The sequence below is a fragment of the Anthonomus grandis genome, chromosome 8 (assembly GCF_022605725.1).
Source record: "Anthonomus grandis grandis chromosome 8, icAntGran1.3, whole genome shotgun sequence".
NCBI classification, from domain to species: domain Eukaryota; kingdom Metazoa; phylum Arthropoda; class Insecta; order Coleoptera; family Curculionidae; genus Anthonomus; species Anthonomus grandis.
Window position 1 is genome coordinate 9,512,415 of NC_065553.1, and position 7,404 is coordinate 9,519,818.

General features: G+C 28.6%; 1 long non-coding RNA gene across 1 annotated transcript; it reads left to right on the forward strand.

Moving 5' to 3' along the window:
• Positions 1-6,134: 6,134 nt before the first annotated feature.
• On the forward strand, positions 6,135-7,123 carry LOC126739877 (uncharacterized). Its single transcript, XR_007661720.1, has 4 exons — positions 6,135-6,259; positions 6,405-6,566; positions 6,625-6,711; positions 6,966-7,123. It is a non-coding gene; the product is annotated as an uncharacterized LOC126739877 (long non-coding RNA).
• The last annotated feature ends 281 nt before the right edge of the window (positions 7,124-7,404 follow it).

Below are 7,404 nucleotides of genomic sequence, written 5' to 3' on the forward strand. Positions count from 1 at the left end.
ACTAAATACTAATGCCACTTCGTTCATGAAAATTAAAAGGTCTTCCTAAATTGTGGTGCATTGCGTCAATCCGACTTTTTGGTATTACATATTGTTACGAAACTTAATAGAGATTCGTATAATTTTAAGTTGATTGGGTAGTTAAATAATACACAGGAATGAGCGCGACTTTGAGCTCTTTTTAGTAGAGATCGTTTTGATTTTTCTGATATTGTGGTATGATGTACTTACAACGATGTACTTGGACAACATAAACGAAAATAAAGTAAAGTAGTTTGAGGTAAAATCATAAGAATCTCGGTCATAAAATATAATATTGATTTTTTAAAGTAACAATGATTTATTTAATAAATTGCATTCTTTGGAAAATGAATAAGCGGGTAATTGCTCTGTAATAATGTTTTTGTTTATTCTATTTAATACTGGAACTTCGGAATCAGGTATCTTAATAAATAATACCTAGACCCAAGAGATAGAATAAAGTAATCTTGTTTATTGCTTTCTTCTATTTCCTGAATTTCATTATCTTAGATACTCCAGAAATATAATTTTTTTAAATAATTTAATTTATGGGATAGAAAAGTGAAATGCAGTATATAAAATAAAAATTGATATAAAAGTTCATTTTTTCTTAATCTTATCAACCAAAAAACCTAAATTGTCAACAATAAAATAAAACATAACATGAAAAAACATTATTATCGCAAAGCCTTTCCACAACACCTGTAGTTGACTTGTACCATCCGAAAAAATAATTTTAAATAATATGTATAAGGCCGTCTCTAAAGGAGCTACGTAGATTTTTTAAATTTATCAGACTCAGAATAACGAGTATATAATGGTTTTATTCAATTTAAATATTTTAGATAAAATACCTCCTTAATACTACAATTAAAGAGTCTTACTTCATTGAAGCTCAGGAAACGAAAAGGAGTTACCAACCCAATTTTGTAATTTCAGGTATTGATTGAAGGGAATAGGTGGCAAGATTAATGTAGATACCAAGTTTTTCTTGCTTCTAGGTGCAATTTTTTTATGAGTCAGTCTGTCAATGTCACTTTTATTTTAGCATTTTATAATTCTATTCTAGTATATTTTCCACTAAATTTGGATTCTCCAAACACATATTTTCGAAAAGCTCACAAAATTCAAGGCGCCTCTCGAAGTCTCCTTCCAAGAGTTCATAGTTCAATTTACATCTTATAAGGGTGGTATTTATTCGTATGTAGTATTTCAGGAACACTTGGTTTTCACCTGCCTTTTTTACCTGCCTAGATGCTACCTGCTGATTATCTTGAACCGCCAATAAACGGTAAAAATCGACGAGTCCGAGCGAATTTAAAAAAAAAAACGAGATATTGAATTTATTCCTTACTTTACTACCACTCTGTATACATATCCAAAAATATACAATAATTCGTATACATAGAAATATATAGAACCTAGGATTTTTATTTTAACATTTAAAGCCTTAAATCTTGTTATAGACTATAATCGATTGCGCACCCTTTATAATTGTAAATAAATATAATGTTTTCGGTCAAAAAAACAATAAATATAGGAGAAATATATGTACAAGATCAAAGTGAAAGAAACCATTGTGAATTCGACAAATGCTCCTATCTTTTAGATGACTATGTATGTATGTACTACATACCCCCTTGTCCACTCTTCTTTTCAATTTATTTTTTTTATTAAAAAATACCATACAAATTGGCCTAAAAACATTCTATAGATGATGGTTTCCTAAGTAATATTTATTTTTCCAAGCTTTCTAGGAGTAAATGATATTGAATTAGCCCTAAAAGCATGATAAACATAAATGTTATTTATGAAAGACAAACTAAAACATATATAGTTAACTTGAGGTAAAGAGAAATGATTAAGAGTATACTATATAGCACAGACATACAGTGGATCATATCTAACTAGTGAATATATTCGTTTTTTAATTGCAGGAAAGATAAAATATATTTGACCAGTGGTGAAAATAGATTCTATTTAAACGCTTCTCAATACAAAATTTTATAATTTAGCTCGCAGAACCGTTCACAGTGACGTAATTTCGTGGAACAGGACCTTGAGAACCCAGTTTGCCGTTTCCCGCCAAAATTAACGCTTAAAATACGTTTGAGAGTCGCAGTATTTGTAGGTATTTTAAAAACAAACGAACGCTTTGCTTTTCTGTAAAGGATAAAGAACTATTGTTGAAAATAAAGGTAAAATATTGTTTTAAAATATGTATTTTCTCTTGTAAAAATAAAATGTGACACATTTAAATTATAAATTATTTTCCAATATTTCTGAGAATGTAGGGTGACTCAGAGTGTCGTTATGGCTGGTGCATACAACTATTCTCAAAATAAACTATAATCACTTTAAAATATAACTGAGTCAGAAAGAATAAATATGTTCGTTGAATTATTTATTATGAAAAAAATTGTTTTCGCTATTTAATAATCAAATAAAACTAACATTTCTTACAAATGTAAAAGTTTAAAATAGCAATAAACATTTTTATAATTAAATTGCCAATTTTAAGAGCTAATAAAGTTAATTACTGAAAAATTTGTCCTTTTAATGCCAATATAGGTACAGGATCTTTTTACGGCCATCATCACTATTAATAATTCTACAAAGTGAAAAAGAAGTTCTTTAATGACGTAGGGAGCTATAAATGTTTTTTTTCCTAATTATAGAAGTCGTAAAAATGTTCATGGAGTAATTACAGATACATTTAATCAAAGCTACGGGTTAGTTGAAACGTAAAAAAAATTATATAAAATCCGAAACGAAACGTAAAATCAACATTGATCTAACAACGGAGCTGCTGCCGAGTCGAGAACAAAGAAAACTGGGAAAAATTTAACCGTGGTGACGTCACGCACGGTGACCTCATTGGCAAAGCCTGCTGAGCTTAGATAACTGCTAAGTGGACGTACGTCAATTCGACTAGCTACCTGCTGGACATAAAATAGGAAAACAGGTAATCTAAGGCCAGTCTAAAAAGCCCTAAAAACCAGTCAATTTTTTTAAGTGGAAAGACACAAAAGTACGTGTTCCGTGGACACAAGACAAAATAATTTTGTATTAAAATATGATTAGTATAGAGATAGAATTAGAGTGTAGGATCACATATTTATTTCAATTGCATTCCTGTCGGTATTTCTGTAAAAGTTTAAAGAATTAATAACTTTTAATTTGTGGAAAGCTATTAATTCTTAAGCATAGAGTATATCTTCCAAAGATTTTAGTTGCTAGGACACTAACTCTGATTCAAGGATATTTCAGACAACATATTGCAGAAATATTAAACGGTAATCGTGCTTTGATAAATAGAGCCTGTATCATACGTCGTACAAGAGATATTAGTCAGAAAAGATTGACTTCTCGAGATTTAAGCGATTATTGAACGTCAAAGTGATATTCGAACCTTACAAAATAAGTATGGAAGCTATGAAACTCAGTGACAAGAGCTTGTAGAAGATTTTACGTTTTTTAGGAAGTTTGGAAAAACGATTCTTCTTATGTTTAGGAGTCATCAGATTGTATGCCAATTGGGGTTCCAACCCGCCTAATTTATACATATATTAGACTAACCTATGAAATTCTTGTATGGACAGGCTCACGTCAGCCTGACACAATTTTAGGATTATAAAGAAAAACCATATGAAATGTTACAGAATTGGCTTATAACGAAGATTCTAAAGAATTCATTATGTTCATTTCCATGTCTTGACATTGCCTCTTATTCATATTTTGAAAATCATATGATAAAAAAAACTATTCAGAGTGATTTCAACCCTTTTAATGATACATGCCTTAGACTAAACTTGCCCTTAGACTTAACATGTAAATAAAAGCCTAGTATTGTCACTAATAAATGTATTTGTTTTCGACCAACTAATAGTTCCATAACTTGCTCATCAAAAATTATCGGCAGTTTTTAGAAGATTTTAATCAGCCTTAATTCGTTAAACTTATGGGTATTTATGAAATTATAATCAATGAAAGATTAATTTATCGTCTTGATTTATTTAACTTAAGTTTTTTTACGGATGATGTAAGTCGACCAGCGAGCCAAACATGCTATAGAACCAGACGATTGATTGATTGTAAAAGACTACAAATATTGAACTATATATAACAATGGTACAATGAAATGGTTACAGAAAAGTCTAGATTTTTAAACAACCATATTGTTCTTTGGTAGATATTTTTAATTTCTGGTTAGAAAAATCTCTCTTTCTTTAAGGTCTAGCTTTGGTACTACAGCACTCTTGTCTAAGCCTTTTTTACCACTTGTCCTCGTTGATGTCAGAGGGCTTAAGTAGGTAGAACTTAAACTACGTAAAGTAAAATTAAATGCTTCCTTTGAACTTTCTAAAAAGTCAATTTTGAGTCCCGTTCTTTTTGTGATCTAACCTTAGATATGCACAAATATGTAATGAATTACACACTTATGTAGATTATAAACGTTAATTCTAATAAATTGCAATTATAATGATTTCAGTCATAATAAATTAGGGTGCATGTTTAAAGAAAAAGGATAGAATAAGATTTTCTATATAACCTATGTAGAGAAACATTCCTACTAATATCTATGAGAAATTACAAATAAGGCATACTATACATAGTCAATTGAACATTAGAATGTTTGAAAATTTTAACATCACATTTTTTATATAAAAATGATGCTCTAGGTGAACAAATTATTAAAACAATATTTATAAAAACATACTAATACTAACTAATAACTACTGCATCACCAGTTTACTTAAAGCTCTCATACGGGATATGAGTATGATGAGTATGTATCTTGCGCAACGCGTATGGTGTTCCGTGATTTTTAATGATCTTCTAGAACTACATATGAATAAATATTTATTAATAATTTCTCAAGTTGGTAATAGTGGTTACCTACTAGTTTTTAGTTTTACTTCAGGCTATTATTTAATTAAATCGTATTCGGTTAACTGCTTAGAACATTGAAAGGCTAGAATTAGTAAACAACAATTTTGTTTGAGTCCAACATGTGCACAGGGGCAAGAGGGGTGTTTTGTTTACAAACATATTTGCCGATTCTCTGTTGTCAAGTCGACGCAAATTTCCAACGGAGGAAATTTTTAGCTATATTTTAACAACCATTATAACGTTAATTTAACTTATTTGTGTTGTATTTTATAGGAAAATTTAAAATAAAAAGTATAAATACTACAATTAACCTATTTTAGCAATAAATATAATATCCTTAAGCAAAAAATAAACAAAATTATTAACATTCTTATCCCTAAAACTGCTTCTAAAAAATTTGAAGCGACAACACCGGAGCTTTAGCGCCTGAGCCATACGCGTAGTGTCATCTGTCAAACGGCTTTTTGTTTATTTTGGGGACTCGTGTATTTTCTTTAATTTTTAGTTTAAAAGGGAAAAAGGCCACATTTTAGTGTTTTTTTAAATTGCTAAGATGGCAAAAACTTGTGTCGTTTGTGCCGCATCATGATAAAAAGGTAATTCAAGCCGATCCTCTCACAAGTAAGTACCGATACTTTCATAACATCACATCATGGGGTAACCATCATCATAAACGTAGAATAGGGGATCTTATAGATATAAACCTAATAAAAACTTGAATGTGAAAGTGTGCGTAAAATACCAAAATATTTATATTTTTAAATCTAAATATTTTTTTGAACATATTCATCTATCAATAGGCTATAAAAAATATAAAACTAGAATTTTGTCCCTGGTTTTATTACAGGATTTTATGTTTTTTTTGTTGTTTTGGCAGAAAGAAGGCATAATACCCATGTACCTATCTATATATAGTTATGTTTTTTTAATATAGACATTAGGTAAATAGATGAAATTACTAATTTTTATTGCCTTTAAAGAATTTTGAAATTTATTTAGATATTGATATCTATGTATAAAGTTAATTTTGTCTTTACCTAAAATTTGGTCGATAATTTTTTTTTGTTTTACCATATTGCAATTTACAATAATATATATAGTAATTGGCACCACATAATAATTTATTACTGTAATTTTTTTGCTTTTTGATTAAATATCAAATACTTATTATAGATTGCCTAATATATGCCCAAAGGGAACAATGGATTTCATTAATGGAAATCAACACAATTGAAAAGAACATATTTGTTTGTTCAGATCACATCCTTAGAAGTGATTTCTTATATAAGGGAGATAATATTATCAGTAGCCAGACTTTATTAAAAAAATCAGCTCTACCTTAAAGGTAATTTTTTTTTAAATATATTTTCCTAGTATAAAAAAATCGTCACAAAAAATATTAGTGTAACTCATATAAGCTTTATTTATACCTAATACTTATTAAATTAGGTATGTGTGTAAAATTTTTATATTTTATATTTTTTTACTAGGATTTCTGATGCACTGGTTAAAAACACAGCAGCCGATAATTCAGTTAATTTACCAAGTGATTTACCCTTCAAAGCTGCAGGGGTAGTTTTCTTGAAGAGTGCAAAAACTTTTTTAGATTCCAAAATGGTATATAGTACAAATAGTGAAGCTAATATACACAAGTATGGATAATTAAAATAGATTAATATTCTTGATACACCAAATTTTGTATAATTACAGATCTGATCATTCATCAACAATTACTATTTCTCATCCAAGCCGTTTTTGTTTAACTGCTACACATTCCCTGACTCTGCCAAGGAAAAGGTAAAAATACACTCAAAATAGACTACTAGTTTTATGCCATGTATCATCCTATTCTATATATCTTATTTAAAAGTGATATAGTATTTTATTGTGTTATATTTGTTTAATTAAATGGAATTAATCAAATGTATGATATTACAAAGATTCTTTATAATAACATACATTTTATTGATCAATTGGATTATCATAATACATTTTTTAATTTTTTTCTTTTTAATTTTGGTAATACTATATTTTCATGTATATTATTCCAGGGTAAAATCAAAATGATATCCTGAGGACCTAAGCACTGATGATTCCACCGTTTCAAAAGCTAAATCACTTGTCACCAAATTATGGAAAAAAAAAAGAACAAAAAATTAAAATTCGACGATTGCAGCAAATTTGCGCCAAAGAAATTGAATTAGATGTCTCAAGTCATTATTAAAATACTTAAGAAATAATAACATGATTTTCGAAAAAGCCCAACATACTACATATTTTATTTGACTTGTAAAAGTACTTGTTTGTATATTACTACTAATAAACTATCAAATCTAATCTATTGTACATAGTCTTTATTCTTAGGTAAGCTTTGTTTTTTAGTATAAATTAATATGATATGATAATTGGTATTAGGTATTATATAGGTCACTGTTAAATGTCTCAAAACCATTGTACAGGCTAAATACTCATAATAAAAATCTTATAACC